The 21681-nt window shown below is 44.9% G+C and overlaps 1 protein-coding gene across 7 annotated transcripts in view; it reads right to left on the bottom strand.

The window, feature by feature from the left end:
- The window catches only part of LOC144510532 (inactive rhomboid protein 1-like), a 369670-nt gene extending 349047 nt beyond the window's left edge, over positions 1–20623 (bottom strand). For 6 of the 7 annotated variants that reach the window (XM_078240037.1, XM_078240025.1, XM_078240027.1 and 3 more), the window contains exons 1-2: positions 20607–20623; positions 19936–20079 (exon numbers count right to left, since the gene is read on the bottom strand). The gene's annotated coding sequence lies outside the window, so the exon portion shown is untranslated. Of the gene's footprint in view, positions 1–19935; positions 20080–20483; positions 20501–20606 lie in introns of those variants that run through there. The other variant, XM_078240026.1, reaches the window with a different exon arrangement.
- Positions 20624–21681: the final 1058 nt, after the last annotated feature.

Raw genomic sequence — 21681 nt, 5'->3', positions numbered from 1 at the left:
GACTAGGCAGAAAAATGGTTCGAAACAGCCAAGAAGGCCCAATAGGCCTGTTTCTGTGCTGTAATGTTCTAAAGTTCTATGGTTCTAATAGAATTCCTACAGTGCAGAAGGAGACCATTCAGCCCATTGAGCCTGCACCGACAACAGAAAATCCACATACAAAACACAACTACATACTTTTGACTGTATAACCAGTACAGTTAAAACCATTTAAAACTTCCACTAGTTATTCTTGTCAATTAGACAGTCTTTAGATACATCTTCTGGTTTAAAAGAAAACTAATCGATTGATTGTGTACAGTTTGTTCATATGTATGTTATCATCAGAATTCAATGTGTGCCAATAATGTCCAATACTAACAGCATAAATGAAACAGAAAACTGCCTCATGGAGCAAAAAAATTATTAAACATAATTCCCCATGGTTTTGTTTGGAAACAGGAAGTTTAAATTTATTTATTAGTGTCACAAGTCAGCTTACATTAACACTGCAATGCACTGTAGTGGGTCGGTTCTCAAACAATGACGAGACGGAGCGCAAGAATGAAATAGAGAATCTGGTGAACTGGTATGACGACAATAATCTCTCCTTCAATGTCAACAAAACAAAGGAGATTGTCATCGACGTCAGGGAGCGTAGTGGAGGGCATGCCCCTGTCTACATCAATGGGAACGAAGTAGAAATGGTCAAGAGCTTCAAGTTTTTTGGTGTCCAGATCACCAACAACCTGTCCTGGTCCCCCCATGCCAACACTAGTTAAGAAAGCCCACCAATGCCTCTACTTTCTCAGAAGACTAAGGAAATTTGGTATGTCCACTACGACTCTCACCAACTTTTACAGATGCACCATGGAAAGCATTCTTTCTGGTTGTATCACAGTTTGGTATGGTTCCTGCTCTGCCCAAGACCGCGACAAACTACAAAAGGTTGTGAATGAAACCCAGTCCATCACACAAACCAGCTTCCCATCCATTGACTCTATCTACACTTCCCACTGCCTCGGCAAAGCAGCCAGCATAATTAAGGACCCCACACACCCCAGGCATTCTCTCTTTCACCTTCTTCCGTCGGGAAAAAGAAACAAGAGTCTGAGATCAAGTATCAACCAACTCAAGAACAGCTTCTTCCCTGCTGCCATCAGACTTTTGAATGGACCTTCCTCTGTACCCTAGCTATGACTGTAACACTACATTCTGCACACTCTCCTTTCCTTCTCTATGAACGATATGCTTTGTCTGTATAGCATGCAAGAAACAATACTTTTCACTGTATACTAATACATGTGACAATAATAAATCCAACCAAATCAATGAAGTTACTGTGAAAATCCCCTAGTTGCCACGCTCCGACGCCTGTTCGGGTACACTGAGGGAGAATTTAGCATGGCCAATGCACCTAACCAGTGAAAGGCATGAACGTCCACTCTCAAATTCTACTAAGTAATCCCTGTTCATACAAATTTTTTTCGGGTAGATTTTACAACTTGCAATCCAAGTGTTGTACATCACTGTGCACTAGGAGTGATTGCAAAGATTTCAGGTGCAGAAGTCAGCATTCTACTCAAAAATCCTGCAGGGCCCATTAATCTCCACACATACACTTTCCGTATAATCTCAACATGTAAAACAGTGACCAGAACACAAAACCCTCACCCTATCCTTTTAAATCCATACCCGTCTGCCAGTTAGGAACATGAGAAATTGATACGAGAGCCATGAATCAGCACGAAACACGTGTTGTCTACAAGGTTATGTCTGGTGTCAGGCAGTCTAAGCGCACAAGTGAAACTGCACTGCTTGAAGAATTCCAAAACCTATCAAAATGAAACATATTTTAGCTGACATTAGCAGCAGTAGCTTACCAAATAAATACAGATACATGGACTGACAATCAGACATATTCCTGGATGTTATGGTGGCTCAGCCAGAGCCATCCCTAATCAGGGCAAACTGAGTTCCTGGGATAAAGTGGTGGGGAGTAATTTGATATTAAAGTAATGAGGAGGGCATGAGGACTGCTCACGTCAGCTGTAAGTTTCCAGGGCAAAGAGTGTTATAAATTTTATAGTGCCAGCCACCGGAAATATAATGGAGGCAGTGGCGCAGTGGTATTGTCACTGGACTAGTAATCCAGAGACCCAGGGTTCGAATCCCACCATGGGATATAGTGAAATTTGAATTCAATAAAAATCTGGAATTAAAAGTCTACTGATGACCACGAAACCATTGTCGATTGCTGTAAAAGCCCAACTGGTTCACTAATGCACTTTTAGTGAAGGAAATCTGCCATCCTTACCCGGTCTGGCCTATATGTGACTCCAGACCTACAGCAATGTGGTTGACTCTTAAAATCGTCTCTGGAGTGACCCAGTGAGCCATTCAGTAATTAGGGATGGGCAACAAATGGGGCGGCATGATGGTTAGCACTGCTGCCGCACAGCGCCAGGGGCCCAGGTTCGATTCCCAGCTTGGATCACTGTCTGTGTGGAGTTTGCCCATTCTTTCCGTGTCTCCGTGGGTTTCCTCCAGGTGCTCCCATTTCCTCCCACAGTCCAAAGGCGTGCAGGTTAGATGGATTGGCCATGGTAAATTGACTCTTCGTGTAAGGGGTCAACTAGGGTAAATGCATGGGGTTATGGGGATAGGGCCTGGGTGGGATTGTGGTCGGTGCAGACTCGATGGGCTACATGGCCTCCTTCTGCTCTGTCGGGATTCGATGATTCAACGAATGCTGGCTCAGCCAGCGACCCCACAACCTATAAAATAATTTTTTAAAAGCTGAAATGAGATGGGGCAAACAATACTTTCTGGCCATTTGTTTAGGAAATTGTGCTTAATTAGATGCCTGAATTTCTGATGTGCATATAGTCAGGTTGGAGTGCCAAGCCAGATCATTAGAAACATAGAAGATAGGAGCAGGAGGAGGCCATTTGGCCCTTTGAGCCTGCTCTGCCATTCATCACGATCATGGCTGATCGTCCAACTCAATAAACTAATCCTTCTTTCTCCCCATAACCTCTGATCCCATTCGCCCCAGGTGCTATATCTAGCGAATGGGGCATATCTATTTAATTCTGACATCACAATAGTGACTACAGCTCACTTGGTACACCGTGCTGCATGAATCTACATCTTACTTTACCTTCACACAAAGTGCTAAAATTGTCATCTGTAAATGTCATAGTAACACCAATTGGTATTCCATTATAATGTGCCCTCTATTACTGGAGCAGAATTCATCCATAGCAAGCCTTTCTTTGACTGAATTGGCAAGGGCAAGCATTATAAATCCTAACTTAAGGGTCAAATTGTTCATGCGGCAAAAACAAATATACGAGAGTCAGCTTTTAGTCACCCAAGCAAATTAAGTCCAGGAGGTTTTTAAAGAACATATGATTACCAGTCGAAGTTATAATGGTATTTTATAGGTTACTGGCTAGACAAACTTCCTGTACTGACAAGGGAAATAAAGTAAGCCAGCATTCCCCGTGACCTTGTGTGTGCCCAAGTGCATGCTTGTACGATATGGAGATGCCGGCCTTGGATGGGGTGGGCACAGTAAGGAGTCTCACAACACCAGGTTGATGAAGGGGCAGCGCTCCGAAAGCTCCTGATTCCAAATAAACCTGCTGGACTTCAACCTAGTATTGTGAGACTTCTTACCATGCTTGTGTGAACATGCTTGTGCTTGTATGACCAAGAGAGACACGAGATCAAGATTAAACCAAGCTGCAACAACCATCTGTGCTCTAGGTTCACACATGAAGAATGGACAAGATACCTAAGCAACTATATCCTTTGAACAGTATCCCAACAAGAGTCAGAATTGTCATATATTAGGAGAAAGATTACTGATGTGAACATATTGTAACACTACATTCTGCACCCTCTCCTTTCCTTCTCTAAGAATGGTATGCTTTGTCTGTAAAGCGTGCAAGAAACAATACTTTTCACTGCACACTAATACATGTGACAATAATAAATCATATCAAATAATAAATCAAATATTTAACATGGTCACCCATGTCCTGTTAATGAAGTTGGCAGATTAGCACCACGGAAGTTTGGTCACTTTGCATTCAACACATTTAGTGATCAAGATCACATTTGAGATTGAAATCCTGCTCCTCACACATGATCCTGCAGAGAAACACGTAGCAAAAGAAAGAAAGGCTTTGTTTGCAAAATAAACGGAAGATGTAGCTCAGGATTGCGAGTTTATTGTCACTGCAACATAATAAGAGGCCCTTCAGCTGTCAGAAATGTAAAAGGTGCGCCATGGATCAAATAAACGCAACCACTTGGGATTATTTCTTGCAATTAAAATAGAAACATCCAGCTGCTCTCAGGGACAGGCCAGTGATTTACTGACAGCAACCTCTGACTGCAGCATTATTTCATTCTGGCCAGATATACAGAATAAATCTCGACAGGCTACTGAATTTAATATCTAACAGAAAGCAGCTTTAGGGATTCAAATGCTGGTAAAAGCAATAACTAAAAGAATATACTGGGGAAGATATATTAGTGGGGCGTCAGCAGCTCAGTTTGTGAAGAGGGAACGCTGCAACATTAAGCTTCATTCCAGTGGAATGGATACATTGAGCCAAGTCACCACACGATTGTGGCCAAGACTATCTTTCCATGTTGGCGTTACGTCCCAACTTAACACAATGAACTTCCACATCCGTTGCTGCTGATCCTAGTCACAGATCCCAGCTTTCTTTAGTAGCTAAAAACTTAATAAGTTGTGGTCTCAATAAAATCGGCAAACTCTTCTCCTAAATGTGAAGCAATTCCCTGCGACAAACATTAAAATGAAGTGCTGAAATAAAATTATAGGGTCGGCCAAGGCATAATTCATCAACGGACATGAATCTCATTCTAAGAGTGCCTCTAGCTTACTGTGTGGGAGGATAAGATGTGCTAGAGTGAAGTTAGGGCCCTTTACTGAGAGCTTTGTTTCACAATAGACTGATTTGGGAATACAGAAGTTGGGTGTCTCTGTTCTTTGAATGCTAAATGCATTGGTGTGACATATCAGTATGACGTTGACCATCTCAATTTCTCTACTCCTCTCACCCACTCCAACCTGTCTCCCTCTGAACTTGTTACACTTCGTTCTCTCAAATCCAACCATAACTGTCATCAAACCCGCCGACAAGGATGGTGCTATTGTTGTCGGGCGTGCTGACCTCTACCTCACAGAGGCTGAGTACCAACTCTCAGACACGTCCTCTTACCTCGACCTGGACCAAAACCTCACCAGTGAACACCAAGCCGTTGTTTTGGAGGACTGTCAATTACCTCATCTCCCCTGGAGATCTGGCCTCCACAGCTTGCAACCTCAGTCTGCCAACCCCGCACAGTCTACTACTATCTCCTTCCCAAAATACACAAACAGACTGCCCTGGTAGGCCCATCATGTCAGCCTGTTTCTGCCCCACTGAACTCATTTCTTCCAATCTTGACTCCATTCTTCCTCCTTCCCACCAACATCCACGTCACACCAACAACTTCCAGCTCCCCGGCCCAAACTGTCTCCACCTCACCACAGACATCTAATCCCTCTCCACCTCCATTCCCCACCAGGATGGCCTGAGCACTCTCCACTTCTTCCTCGAACAGAGACCTGAACAATCTCCATCCACCACTACTATCCTCCATCTGGCCAAACTTGTTCTCTCACTCAACAGTTGCTCCTTTAACTCTTCTCACCTCCACCAAATAAGTGGCATGGGTCCCAGTTATGCCTGTCTCTTTATGGGGTATGCGGAACATTCCTTGTTCCAGTCCTTCTCCATCCCCTCCCACAACTCCTTGGATGTTGCTTCCTGCTCTCGTCTGGACCTGGAAAAATTTATCAATTTCCCTGTCCATCCCTGTCTCACTTTCATATGGTCGATCTCTGACACTTCCCTTCTTTGACCTCGCTGTTTTCATTTCTGGTGATAGACTGTCCACTAATATCCATTACAAGCCCACCAACTCCCACTGCTACCTTGACTATAGCTCTTCACACCCCACATCCTGTAAGGACTCCATCCCATTCTCTCAGTTCCTTCGTCTCTGTCCCGATGATGCCACTTTCCAAAATGGTGCTGCTGATATGTCTTCCTTCTTCCTTAAACTGTGGCTTCCCACCCACAGGCTCTCAACCATGTCCGACTCACCTCCCAGGCCACTGCTCTCACCCCGTCCCTCCCTCCCTCCCTCCCTCCCAGAACCACGATAGGTTCCCCCTTGTCCTCACTTTTTACCCTACCAGCCACTGCATTCAAAGGATCATCCTCCACCATTTCCACCAACTCCAGCATAATGCCACCACTAAACACATCTTCCCCTCACCCCCGCCCCCATCAGCATTCCGCAGGGACTGCTCTCCGGGACACCCTGGTCCACTCTTACATCACAACCAACATCTCACCCCTTTCCCACGGCACCTTTCCATGCAATCGCAGAAGGTACAACATCTGAAAGACGTGCTGGTTAGGTGAATTGGCCATGCTAAATTCTCCCTCAGTGTACCCGAACAGGTGCTGCAGTGTGGGGACCAGGGGATTTTCACAGTAACTTCATTGCAGTGTCAATGTAAACCTACTTGTGACACTAATAAAATAAACTTCCCCTTTACCTCCTCCCTGCTCATCATCCCAGGACCTAAACATTCTTTTCAGGTGAAACAGAGCTTCAAGTGAACCTCCTTCAATCTGGTCTGTTGCATTCACTGCTTCCAATGTTTACATTGGAGACACTAAATGCAAACTGCGTGACCGCTTTGCTGAACACCTTTGGTCTGTCCACAAGCAGAACCCAGACCTTTCTGTCACTTGCCACTTCAGCACACCACCCTGCTCTTCTGTCCACATGTCTGTCCTTGGCCTCTTGCAATGTTCCAGTGAAGCCCAATGCAAACTGGAGGAATAGCATCTCATCTTCCGATTGGGCACTTCACAGCCTTCCGTACTCAACATTGAGTTCAACAACTTCAAAGAATAAACTCTCTCCTTCACCATAATCCCATTTTTTATTTCTATCTATTTATTTTCATTTCTTCCATTGATTCATTTTTCCATCCTTTGTTTTAATCCCACTTCCCAACTTTGTCTGCCATTTGCACATTCTGATCTCTCAATGTGACGCTAGCAACACCCTTCTTAGCCATGGTCACCTCCATTCACGTTCCCTTTGGCTTTTGTCTATGACATCTTTGTCAATCTCTCCCTAGCCTCCACCTAACACTGGCCCTTTATCCAGCCCCCACAACAGTATAAATCTCAACCTATTTCCAGTTCTATTTAGCTCTGAAGAGTCATCCTATCTCAAACCGTTAGCTCTGTTCTTTCTCCACTGATAAGAACATAAGAACATAAGAAATAGGAGCAGGAGTAGGCCATCTAGCCCCTCGAGCCTGCCCCGCCATTCAATAAGATCATGGCTGATCTGACGTGGATCAGTACCACTTACCCGCCTGATCCCCATAACCCTTAATTCCCTTACCGCTCAGGAATCCAGCCATCCGCGCTTTAAACATATTCAGCGAGGTAGCCTCCACCACCTCAGTGGGCAGAGAATTCCAGAGATTCACCACCCTCTGGGAGAAGAAGTTCCTCCTCAACTCTGTCTTAAACCGACCCCCCTTTATTTTGAGGCTGTGTCCTCTAGTTTTAATTTCCTTACTAAGTGGAAAGAATCTCTCCGCCTCCACCCTATCCAGCCCCCGCATTATCTTATAAGTCTCCATAAGATCCCCCCTCATCCTTCTAAACTCCAACGAGTACAAACCCAATCTCCTCAGCCTCTCCTCATAATCCAAACCCCTCATCTCCGGTATCAACCTGCTATAAGACCTGCTGAGATTTTCCAGCATTTTCTGTTTGTGTCAAATTCCAGCATCTGCAGTATTTTTATTGCATCATAGTACTCAAAATAAATAAAATTTTCCATAAATGCTAAATGTACATCACACTCTCTCTATGGTGTCCTGAGTCACAATCATCAATTAGAAAGTTAAAGTTACTGAGATATTTATCTTATGCAATTTTGAATGAAACGGAGAAGTAATCATTGTAGCACAAACTGTTCTGCTTCCAAATACTCTACTAACAACAGATGAGCATTAATTGCATACAAGACAATGTATAGGTCAGATTCTTCAGGAAAACATGAATGCAACAAAAGGATCAGGTGCATTTAAACACTGGAATACTCTCCACTTGCAGTTCCAAAGAAACACCCGAGAGCCTTGACACCAAGATGGAACTTCCCTTCACAACAGCACTGTGGATGTACCTACACCAGGTGGACTGCAGTGGTTCATGGACACTGCTCACTATCACCTTCTCAAAGGCAACAAACTTTGACCTCATCAGTGATGCCCACATCTCCCAAAGAAAGAGCAAATTAGATAAATGACTAATTACCTGCTATGGTGGAGTTTGGTGAGGGATAAATATTAGTTAAGACACTAGAACGGGGGCAGCACAGTGGTTAGCATTGCTGCTTCACAGTGCCAGGGACCCAGGTTCGATTCCTGGCTTGGGTCGCTGTCGGTGCGGAGTTTGCACGTCCTTCCCATGTCTGCATGGGTTTTCTCCGGGTGCCCCAGTTTCCTCCCACAGTCCGAAGATGTGCGGGTTAGGTAGATTGGCCATGTTAAGTTACCCCTTAGTGTCACGAGGGCGAGTTAGGGTAAATGCATGGGGTTATGAGGATACAGCCTGGGTGGGATTGTGGTCGGTGCAGGCTTGATGGGCCAAATGGCTTCCTTCTGCACTGTAGGATTCGATAACTCCACTGATCTTTACATCCACAGGCAGTTCAACATCTCATCCAAGGGCTGACACCTCCAACAGCGCAAAACTCTTAGTGCAGCACTGGTGTGTAAATCCAGAGTCCTGGAGTGGGTCTTGAACACACAATCTTCTGACTGAAGAGAGCAAAGTGCTATAACTGAGGCATACTAACATTTGATTTATTAGGTTACATAACAGCATACCTGGAAGCAACTGTAACGAGAACAGATTTCTTATGGAAATATATGTTAATAGGCATGTAGGGTGTACAAATAAAGCACCAATAACTAGGGAAATGGCTTGGAGGTTTATCGGGCCACTTGCAACATCCATAGTTCCATGCACAATAACTAACTGCGTCTACATTTCTGTACAAGTTTCAGATGGTGGTGCCCGGAGCACAGCAAGCTGTTTTGGCAGCACGGTGGCCCAGTGGTTAGCACTGCTGCCTCACAGCGCCAGGGACCCGGGTTCAATTCCCGGCTTGGGTCACTGCATGGAGTTTGCACATTCTTCCCGTGTGTGTGGGGTTGCTCTGGTTTCCTCTCTCAGTCCAAAAGGTAAGGTGCATTGGCCATGCTAAATTGCCCCTTAGTGTCAAGAGGACTAGCTAGGGTTATGGGGATAGGGCCTGGATGGGATTCTGGTCGATGCAGACTTGATGGGCCAAATGCCCTCTTTCTGCGTTGTAGGATTCTATGCTTCCATTCCGTACAGACATTTCAGTTGGATTGTTCTGGTCATAATCAGTTTGCCTAACACACTTTGTTCTAATTATAAATCTGACCTTGCAGAGCAGTGTACAGCAGTGCAGGCTAATATATGGTCATTATAGTTTAGCTTTAACCCGAATTCTCAGTACCTACACTATTCTTGTCCTTGATTCATGAGGGCTGGCCATTCAACACCTCCTTACAACCACCACACGAAACCCCTTGTGAGGCTCGGCCATTCTCCCTTAGATTAAACAGCCTTAGAGTAGATCGTGGCTGCAGTTCGAGATATTCCCAATCAAAGCATCCAGAAAAGGTTGTTAATGCTCCTTTGAAAGGTTGGTAACCTCTACAACATACAAGTAACAATTCCCCTGCTTAACAAGTAGAACAGCTAATGTGTATCAAAACTCTTATTCATAAAATGTGAGACAACTAAATATGCTGTACCCACCCAGTCATACAAAATCTCAATCACAACCACCTCTTGTTACAAAATTACTGAAGCTTAGTGTTCCTTCGAGTGAAGTTAGATTTCAGGTAGTACAGTGCATTACAGATCATTGGAACTCAGCCAAATTGTAAGGCTTGGCACTGATCATAAAGAACTCTTCATAGAGTCATACAGTGCAGAACGAGGCCATTCGGCCCATTGAGTCTGCACCGACCACAATCCCACCCAGGCCCTATCCCCACAATCCCATGTATTTATCCGAGTTAATTCTCCTGATACTAAGGGGCAATTTAACATGGCCAATCAACCTAACCCGCACATTTTGGACTGGGGAAGGAAACCGGAGGACCCGGAGGAAACCCAAGCAGACACGGGGAGAAAGTGTCCCCACACAGACAGTAACCCAAGCCAGGAATCGAACCCGGGTCCCTGGCGCTGTGAGGCAGCAGTGCTAACCACCATGCCGACCATAGGGAAGAAGATGCCAAACGGACAGTAAAGATCAAGAGGGTAGAGATTCTTAAGACACCACAAAAAAAAAGCAAAGAAAAAAGGCAGCAAGTCAAAAGTGCTCAGAAAACGGGTTGCAGACAGCAGACACCTTGAAAGAATGGCTTCCATCAGGCAAGAGACACGCATCAGGAACAGAGCAGAGGCAAGGTCAGGGTAGAAAACTGGAACTAGTTTAGATAAGATGTGTCAATATCATGAAGAGATCTGAAAATGATCAAATCGAATCTGCTGCATCAGGCAGCTGAGAACACTGGATCCTCACATGGTCAGATCTTCCAGAATGCAACAACACATGTGCAAGAGAAGACATGGTGCATGGATCACTAACCAGAGCTCAGAAAGGATGAGGTGATTCAAGAGCAGCTCAAGGAAAAGTCTGAAAGCAAGTCAATTATACATGCAAAATCAAAACCAAATTAGTCAGGAATGTCAAACAGAGGGGAAAATAAGTGAACTTGAATGAAATAGTCTGGAATCAATGCGGGACATAACTACAACATGCCAGTGTCAGGATTTTTATCAGTTTGTTCCAACTATGCTGAACAAGATAATGTAGCAGGATCATTAAACCAAAATTAATGAAGAAACTTCCAGTAAAGCTTTAGTTAAAAAATTAAATCCATGGAATGCCGACAGTGCAGAAGGAGGCCATTCAGTCCATAAAGTCTGCACTGACTCTCTGAAAAGGCATCACACCCAAGCCTACTCCCCTCCCTCCCATCCCCATAACTCAGTGCATTTATCATGGCTAATCCACATAACCTCTTGGGACACTAACGGGTAACTTAGCATGGCCAATCCACCGAACCTGCACATCATTGAGCAGCGCGTGGAAACCAGAGCACCCGGAGGAAACCCACGCAGACACAGGGAGAATGTACAAACTCCACTCCACTCTACCCAAGACCGGAATTGAATCCGGGTCTCTGGCGCTGAGAGGCAGCAATGCTAACCACTGTGCCCCCATGCCAAACGTTCTTCCATGCCCTGCTTTGTCAATATTCTATTGTCCTAACACGGTTAATATTCTATTGATAATTGAAAAATCAAATTGTATTTGTAGCAAAATGATGTGCAAACTGTCCTGAGCTTTTCATTCATAATTATACACTGACGTTAAAATTTCAATATGAAGGCTGCTGCTTGTCTTTTGAGAATGTGGTTTGTATTTTGAACAAATTCAAGGAGGTTTTTATTTTGCAAGTGTGATCTGCTTTTTTGCTGGACTACTCCACAATGTTTTTTTCAGCTGGTACAGGTAACAGTCTCAGCCCAGTATTGACAATAGACCTGCTTTGGAATATAGTGATTACTCAGTACTAGTTATTTAAAGCATGGTATCCATGTCTTTTGCCTGAAAATGCAATTCGCCTTTAAGTTAGCTATTTCTTTTTCAACTGACACATAGCGAACTTTTTGAAATAATATTGAAACTGATGAGGATTTTCCAGTGCTAATTATAAAGATAATTTCAAGAAATCTGCATAAAACATTTAGAATCATTTCTGAATTAAGTTCAACAGTGTTACAGTAAATTAAATGGTGTGTGACAAGCGCAGATTTGATTCACCAAAACAGTCAACTGCCAAGGTGGAAGGAATGATGGAGAAAAATAGCAAACATCCTGAATGGTACAAAGCATCTTTTTCCCTTGTAAGATTAAAGTTATCTTAAACCCTTACAACAACCAAACGAGAAAAAAACCCTCATCAAATGGAGTTACTAACATAAATTGACTAAATCACTGAGATCCAGGTTTAACTACAACATGGAAACAGTCTTTATTCTGTGAATCTGCCCACAGTTTATATATAACCTGTGTTTGTAATGAGTTTTAGTCAGGAGTTGCAGGAACAAAAGAAAAACTCCAAGTAAACACTTAGTACACAAGCTTCCCATAAAGTCAGTGGTGTAGAGAATGAAGTAAAAAGAGTTACGATCCAGCACAGAAAGGAAATCCTACCATCAAACTGTTTGCTTTTCCTTCCTCGTGTCACTTGCTCTGCTGATTTTCACCTGTCCTTTCCTAAAGATGTGCCGAGGCTCTGTATGCAACAGGCTTCCTCCAGCATCTCAACCAAGCAGCCACTTTTCAGGTGCTCAGCTAGACAGCGAGTGCAATCAATCTATTTGACAACAGGGTCATCACTACCTCTCTCCTCCCCTCCAGTCCCCTCATGGCCACGTACACACTTCCTGCAGCATCATTAGAAACTGATCAGGAGTGCAAATCCTGGCTGGTTTTTTTTAACCCTCGAGGATCCCCCCACTCAAAGCACAACTGGCATCTTAACAACAAAGCTAAGATCAGCTATTTCTACACAAATCAGGGACATTAGAACGACTGAAAGGTGGATTCTATTTTTACTATATTCAGTTATGAGATTTCTGACAGTTGTTTTGGTAATGAAATGTCATAATTCCGTCCACTTCTCTTGCATGAAGCAGAGTTTGATGCTGGTTTTCCATTGATCTGCAGGAGTCCTTTAGGTGTGCTGCAGCCTTTGGCAGCTTGATTAATGGGCTAGATGCCTATGAGAGCAGCTAGGTGTATTATGAGAGTGAAAGGGATCATTGTGGGGTAGTGGAGGCTGAGCTGATAGCAGTTGGGAGGGATCTGATTTGATTTATTGTCATGTGTATTAGTATACAGTGAAAAGTATTGTTTCTTGCGGGCTATACAGACAAAGCATCCCATTCATGGAGAAGGAAAGGAGAGAGTGCAGAATGTAATGTTACAGTCAGAACTAGGGTGTAGAAAAAGATCAACTTAGAGTAGATCCATTCAAAAGTCTGAAGGCAGCAGGGAAGAAGCTGTTCTTGAGCCGGTTGGTACGTGACCCCAGACTTTTGTATCTTTTTCCCAACGGAAGAGGGTGGAAGAGAGAGTCATAGAGGTTTACAGCATGGAAACAGGCCCTTTGGCCCAACTTGTCCATGCCGCCCTTTCTTTTTAAAACCCCTAAGCAAATCCCAATTGCCCACATTTGGCCCATATACTTCTATACCCATCATACCCATGTAACTATCTAAATGGTTTTTAAAAGATAAAATTGTACCTGCCTCCACTACTACCTCTGGCAGCTTGTTCCAGACACTCACCACCCTCTGTGTGAAAGAATTGTCCCTCTGGACACTTTTGTATCTCTCCCCTCTCACCTTAAACCTATGCATCTAGTTTTAGACTCCCCTAACTTTGGGAAAAGATAGAATCATAGAAACCCTACAGAAAGAGGCCATTTGGCCCATCGAGTCTGCACCGACCACAATCCCACCCAGGCCCTACCCCCATATCCCTACATATTTTACCCTCTAATCTCTCTAACCTACGCAGCTCAGGACACTAAGGGGCAATTTTAGCATAGCCAATCAACCTAACCCGCACATCTTTGGACTGTGGGAGGAAACCGGAGCACCTGGAGAAAACCCACGCAGACACGAGGAGAATATGCAAACTCCACATAGACAGTGACCCAAGCCGGGAATCGAACCCAGGTCCCTGGAGCTGTGAAGCAGCAGTGCTAACCACTGTGCTCCCGTGCCACCCAAGATATTGACTATCTACGGTGTCTATGCCCCTCATTATTTTATAGACATCTATAAGGTCACCCCTCAGCCTCCTACGCTCCAGAGAAAAAAGTCCCAGTCGATTCAACCTCTCCTTATAATTCAATCCATCAAGTCCCGGTAGCATCCTAGTAAATCTTTTCTGCACTCTTTCTAGTTTAATAATATCCTTTCTATAATAGGGTGACCAGAACTGTACACAGTATTCCAAGTGTGGCCTTACCAATGTCTTGTACAACTTCAACAAGACATCCCAACTCCTGTATTCAATGTTCTGACCGATGAAACCAAGCATGCCGAATGCCTTCTTCACTACTCTGTCCACCTGTGACTCCACTTTCAAGGAGCTATGAACATGTACCCCTAGATCTCTTTGTTCTGTAACTCTCCCCAATGCCCTACCATTAACTGAGTAAGTCCTGCCCTGGTTCAATCTACCAAAATGCATCACCTCGCATTTGTCTAAATTAAACTCCATCTGCCATTCGTCAGCCTATAGTCCGGGGTGCGTGGGGTCCTTAATTATGCTGGCTGCTTTGCTGAGGCAGTGGGAAGTGTAGACAAGTCAATGGATGGGAGGCTGGTTTGCGTGATGGATTGGGCTACATTCACAACCTGTGTAGTTTCTTGTGGTCTTGGGCAGAGCAGGAGCCATACCAAGCTGTGACACAACCAGAAAGAAAGCTTTCTATGGTGCATCTATGGTGGGGGTAATGGTGGAGAAGGAAGCAAATTTACGGGGGCAGGAGGTTGGTTTCATTGTTGGGATTGATAGGTGCAAAGGAAACATTCCTTTTCCTCCTGGCCCACAAGCAGTGCTGTAAAGGCACTCACCTCATGGATTCCAACCCTCTACTTTCTTCAAGCTACAAAGTCTGGGAAACCCAGCTACCAGGAGTGAAAAACAGAATGACTGTTAAAATGAAAACAGCAACTCATTAGAGTATTGAAATGACCCACTTAGCTCATTACAGGATTGAAATGACCCATGTAACTCATTATAGTACTACCACCCCAGTCCATCTGTTTTGGGGCATTAAGATTTAGTCAATGAATCTGTAGCCTGGGTCATTTGACAAAACAATCACATTTAACTCACTGAAGTAGTGCAGCAAAATACCATAATTGATTGTTACTCTTGCAAAGTTTCCATTTCATAAATCTGGTCATCATACACATAGTCTATCTTGTATTTGAAAGATTATTTCTTTAATTTCAGTACCTTTGGAGCACAGTAAACTGATACAGACTAGGGGCGGCACGTTGGCATAGGGGTTAGCACTGCTGCCTCACAGCGCCAGGAATCCAGGTTCGATTCCTGGTTTGGGTCATTGTCTCTGTGGAGTTTGCATATTCCCCCCGTGTCTGCGTTGGTTTTTTCTGGGTGCTCCGGTTTCCTCCCATAGTCCAAAGATGTGCGGGTTAGGTGGATTGGTCATGATAAATTGCCCCTTAGTGTCAGGGGGACTAGTTAGGGTAAATACATGGGGTTATGGTGATAGGGTTTGGGTGGGACTGTGGTCAGTGCAGTCACAATGGGCCGAATGGCCTCCTTCTGCACTGTAGGATTCTATGAGGCTATGGAATGTTCAACATGGAAATAGGCCTGTGTAATTCTATGCTCTTCCCTTTATGGGTCAAATAGATTACCCATCTCCGATTTGGCAAAAACTAAAGAGAAAAAAACATTTAACACTTTTGCAATCTGTGTAGCAACTATTGTCATGTTCCGTTTTCAGTTCCTAGGGCTCCATTTTACCCTCCATTCCATTCTCGCAAGCAAAATAGGAATTTCATTGTCCTTCACATTCTTGCCGTATTCAATCTGAAATTTCTCTTGCCCATTTTGACATCTTTTGTCAGTCTTAATTTTGTGCCATTTTCGTCTTTGAGGCCTTACGTGCCAATTTTCATTGGAGTTGCTTGGTAGGCCCCTTCAACTGGGCTGAATGGCTTTAACTTTGTGTGGGGACATATTGGTCCAATGCATTCAGATCATCTTGAAGGGAACTCCCTACTTTCTCCACTTTCCAAGCTCGATTCAAACCTGCCAAGCACTCTGCTCGGACTTCTCAAGCATATGATGCTGGTCCTTTAAATGTTGACAATGTTTGTTTGGAGGCTTTGGTAGAGTGGAAATTAATTGTGGGACAATGCAGCACAATCCTTCTGTAATATTCCCAGAATTTGTATTCAGAGTAACTTTTCCATAAATGCAACCAAATTTTAATTTTTGTTTGACTCATTTGCAGGATGTGGGCATTGTTGGCTGGGCTTGCATTTATTGCTCATCCCAGGGGTAGTTAAGAGTCAACCACATTGCTGTGGATCAGGAATCGCATATAGGCCAGACCAGGTAAGGATGGCAGATTTCCTGACATTCACAGACATTAGTGAAGTAGATAGGTTTTTACGACAATCGACAATGGTTTCATGGTCACTATTAGACTTCTAATTCCAGGTTTTTATTGAATTCAAATTTCACTATCTGCCGTGGTGGGATTCAAACCCGGGTCCCCAGAGCATTACCCTGGGTCTCTGGATTACTAGTCTAGCGACAACACCACTACTCCACCACCTCCCATAATCTTCAGTGGATTTCCATACTTCCACATTTCCAGCACTTGTTGTTTGCCAAATTAAGCAGCACTCAGATAAATTTCCAGTGCAGAGATTTAGTTATAAAGGAATTTTGCTTTTGATTCTTTATTTTTCCCTTGAAAACAATGTGATCGCTAATCCACACAATAGTCATCCTGCTGTGATGAAATGTAATTTCCCTTACACCCACAGGCTTCCACTGAACGTTGCTTTCTTACTGCTGTGCATGTTAAATTATCACTTAAACGCAATGTTTATTTTTCCCCACCAATAATACTGTGGCAATGAAATATGGATTTATGCTGTACAGAGTAATGAATTGATTCTTCTGCACTGTATGGTTGAGAATGATGACAACCATACGTGCAGAAGGATTAGTGGAATACTTTGACTAGACCAGCACTACAAACACAGCAGAAGATGCTGGAAAAACTCAGCAGGTCTGACAGCATCTGTGGAGAGAGAACAGAGTCAACGTTTCAAGTCTGGATCCACTGAGACTCGAAATGTTAACTCTTGTTCACAGATGCTGTCAGATCTGCTGAGATTTTCCGCATTTTCTGTTTTTGTTTCAGATTTCTGTTTTTGTTTCAGATTCCAGCATCCACAGTAATTTGCTTTTATCTGTAAGTACACAAGTAAGGCTTCATTAATGCAGCCTCATTTTCACAATTGACACAATTGCAGCTTTATTGGACATGGGCTTTTCTTCAAAATGCTAATCATAATGCCAAGGTTTAGATTGTACTCAAATAAAAGGTTTGATGAAATATTAACGCTATTTCTCTCTCCACAGGTACTGCCAGACCAAAGTATTTCTAGCATTTTCTGTTTAAGTTTATTTATTAGTGTCACAAGTAGATTTACATCAACACTGCAATGAAGTTCGTGTGAAAATCCCCAAGTCGTCACACTCTGACGCCTGTTTGGGTACACAGAGATAATTTAGCATGGCCAATGCACCTAACCAGCATGTCTTTCAGATTGTGGGAGAAAACCGGACCACCCGGAGGAATCTCACACAAACAAAGGGAGAATGTGCAGACTCCGCGCAGACACTGATCCAAGCCGGAAATCGAACCCGGGTCCCTGGGTTGTAAGGCAGCAGTGCTAACCACTGTGCTGCTCCAAGGAAAATGGGTATTTGTAGATAATATTTCTTATAGTGATTAACCCCGAGTTTAACATCCTCAAACATTGACCATGAAAAGCGTTTTGTTTTGAAACCAATCATGGGATATGGGTGTTGTGGCAAGGTCAACAATTACTGCCCATCTCCAAACTGCCTAGAATTGAGCAGTCATTTTACACAACAATTAAGAGTCAACCACATTGCTGCACTAACAACAAAATAATTCTGTGGCTGGGATTCTCCGGCCTTGTCCATACCTGTCCCGCTGACAGCGAGAATAGAGAATTTGACGCTCAGTCAAAACTCCATTCACTGCAGCGAGACTGGAGAATTCCAGCCACGGACAAGGTCTGAGGCGACTATGTGGACTAGACTGACAAGGACAGCATTTTTCCTTCCCAAAAGGAGATCAGTGAACAAGATGCATTTTTAAAAATATAAACTCAACCCAACAGTTTCTGGGTTACTGATGTTATCTTTTTAATCCAGATTTATTTAATTAACTAAACTTTTAAATTCCCCAACTGCCGTGGTGGGATTCGAACACATGTCTCAGGGTCATTAGTCCAGGCCCCTTATTACTCAACCCTAGTCGCAATACTACCATGGTGCCACCAACAGCCTGCAACATAGCCACATTTGTAGAGGAAATGCATTAATAGTTACAGAATGATGCATCACTTCCCAATCATCCAGGAAAACACAAACTAAAAATATAGGAAAGGACTTGAGAGAGATTGTTGGCATACTCAATGCATATTGTATAAACAGAATGCACTTCAGGCATTGATGCTTTACATTCAATAAATCACTAGGGTCATTGATACAACTCAACTGTGCCTGAAGCACTTGAGTTATTTTACTGGCGTCAGTCCACACGTGGTTCTGTAAACCACTCATCCCCGATGTATATCTCCTATAGGTTGCACTTAGCAAACAACCCACACCACTTCGCTTAAATCAAAAAATTAGGGACCGTCATCATATTAAAGAACATGAAGACGGGCAAACTCCACATGTGGGAATTAACATACTTCAACAGTTCAGAGCGTGTACACCCACACTCCAGCTGAAACTCCAAACAGAAACTTCCTTTGAGTGGAGGCTAGGGAGTTATTGTAAACGCGAAAGTTTTAAAGGTCAGAAACAATTAAATATAACTAATTTCACTGTCACACAATTATTTTCAAACCTGGCTAAAACAGTTTTAATAGTTTAAAGCCCCTTTAAGAACATGCCACAAATGGAATTAGAATTTCAGCAGAAACTTTGAGCTACTGCTTGTTGCCATCTCCTAAAGTCATTGTTAAAATACCAGCCAACCCATTTCAGAGTACGTCTCATGAAGTCCTGTTCAACTCTGGATGTGTAAGGGGTTCCCCTACCAGAGTGACAGCAGATTAGCAGTATTCACAACCTGGGTTAAATAGACCCTCCTCCAAACCCCAAACTCTCCCCTCACCATCCCTGAGTTAATGAGGGCAGCAGGGTATAGGAATTAATGAGGTTAACAAAGAATGGTGCTGGTTAATAAGGGAAGCAGGTTACAGTGTTGCTGGTTAAGGAGGACAACAGGCTACAGTGCTGGTTAGTGAGAGCAGCAGGTTACAGTGCCGCTGGTTAAGGAGGACAACAGATTATAGTGCTGGTGAGTGGGGACAGCAGGTTACAGTGCTGGTTAGTGGGGACAGCAGGTTGCAGTGCTGGTTAGTGGGGACAGCAGGTTACAGTGCTGGTTAGTGGGGACAGCAGGTTACAGTGCTGGTTAGTGGGGACAGCAGGTTGCAGTGCTGGTTAGTGGGGACAGCAGGTTACAGTGCTGGTTAGTGGGGACAGCAGGTTGCAGTGCTGGTTAGTGGGGACAGCAGGTTACAGTGCTGGTTAGTGGGGACAGCAGGTTACAGTGCTGGTTAGTGGGGACAGCAGGTTGCAGTGCTGGTTAGTGGGGACAGCAGGTTACAGTGCTGGTTAGTGGGGACAGCAGGTTGCAGTGCTGGTTAGTGAGGTGAGAGTGCCTCTCTCTGGGTTTTGTTGGGAGTGAACTCTCTCTCTCGGGGACAGCCCCGCGGAGAGGGGGAGACAGACACACACACAGCCGGTGCCGGGAGCGGGTTAACCGGACGGCCCAATTCCCTCCCTCATTGCAAACAGCAGCCTTACCTCCGCTCCCCGGGCCGGCTTTCAGCCGCTTGCCGCTGCTCCCAGGCGGACAGATTGCGGAAGATGTGCTCGGGCTGCCTGACGTCAGGGAGTTGGTGAAAGTTAGTAACTTCCGTACCGCCTCCCTCACTCTGCAGCTCCCCCCTCACACTCTCCACCTCCCTCCCCCCTCACACTCTCCACCTCCCTCCCCCCTCACACTCTCCACCTCCCTCCCCCCTCACACTCTCCACCTCCCTCCCCCCTCACACTCTCCACCTCCCTCCCCCCTCACACTCTCCACCTCCCTCCCCCCTCACACTCTCCACCTCCCTCCCCCCTCACACTCTCCACCTCCCTCCCCCCTCACACTCTCCACCTCCCTCCCCCCTCACACTCTCCACCTCCCTCCCCCCTCACACTCTCCACCTCCCTCCCCCCTCACACTCTCCACCTCCCTCCCCCCTCACACTCTCCACCTCCCTCCCCCCTCACACTCTCCACCTCCCTCCCCCCTCACACTCTCCACCTCCCTCCCCCCTCACTCTGCCTCTGTCCCACTGCTTCACACACTGCCTCCCTCACACACACACACACACTCTGCAACACCGCTTCCGCACATTCACACTGCCTCTGCCTTTCTGACCCTCCGCCTCCCTCCCTCACACACACTGTAACACCGCTTCCCTCACACTCTGCCTCTGTCCCACTGCCTCATTCACACTGTCTCTGCCGCTGCAACACCGCTTCCCTCACACTGTCACTGCCTCAATCAGTGCCTCTCACTGTCTGTCTCTCTGTCCCACACATTGCACCGCCCACTGTCTGTCTCACACACTGCACTGCCCCACACACTGCCTGTCTCTGTCCCACTTTGTCCCACTGCCTCTCTCACTACCTGTCCCCGCTGCCACTCTGTCCCGCTGCCTCTCTTTTCCTTTCCCCTATAGACAGGAGCTGAGCTGCCCTCTCCTCCTGCAAGCAACTTCACTCACACACACACTGACTGACAGGGAAATGCCAATCCACCCATCGAGCTGCTGCTCTCCCTCTGAACCATAGCAAATCGTGTCTGCGAGGGTTTCCTCCGGGTGCTCCGGTTTCCTCCCACAGTCCAAAGATGTGCGGGTTAGGTTGATTGGCCAGGTTAAAAATTGCCCCTTAGACTCCTGAGATGCGTAGGTTAGAGGGATTAGCGGGTAAAATATGTGGGGGTAGGGCCTGGGTGGGATTGTGGTCGGTGCAGACTCGATGGGCCGAATGGCCTCCTTCTGCACTGTAGGGATTCTATGATTCTATGAAATCCTGACCTTTTCCCTGCAGCTCTCTGTGTTTATTTACTGAAGGTGAAGTTAGCCTGTTTTACACACCGCAGCATCAGGAATTTATGGTATCAAGGGTGGGGATTCTTTCTCGATAAGAATGCTCACACTGCAAACCTGAAATGCAAACTGAAAATGCAGGAAATTTGCAGAAAATAAACTCATTGCTGAGGAAGAACCACACCACAACATAACCTTGACCATTTCTGTAAGAGCTACTGTGCATTCCTGCCTGCCTCAGCTTTCTCCCTGATTTTCTGCCTTGTTCCCTACTTATGGAAGATGCAATACCTTCCCCTTTACCTCCTCACTGTCCAAGCACTCAAACATTCCTCTCAGGTGAAGCAATGTTTGGGTCCTTGGACAGTGAGGAAGTAAAGGGGCAAGTGTTGCACCTTCTGCGATTACAGAAAAAATTTCCAACTAAACATGCTGTACACTTCTA

Source organism: Mustelus asterias, chromosome 23 (genome assembly GCF_964213995.1).
Source record: "Mustelus asterias chromosome 23, sMusAst1.hap1.1, whole genome shotgun sequence".
NCBI lineage: Eukaryota > Metazoa > Chordata > Chondrichthyes > Carcharhiniformes > Triakidae > Mustelus > Mustelus asterias.
This window is presented reverse-complemented; position numbering and strand designations above follow the sequence as displayed.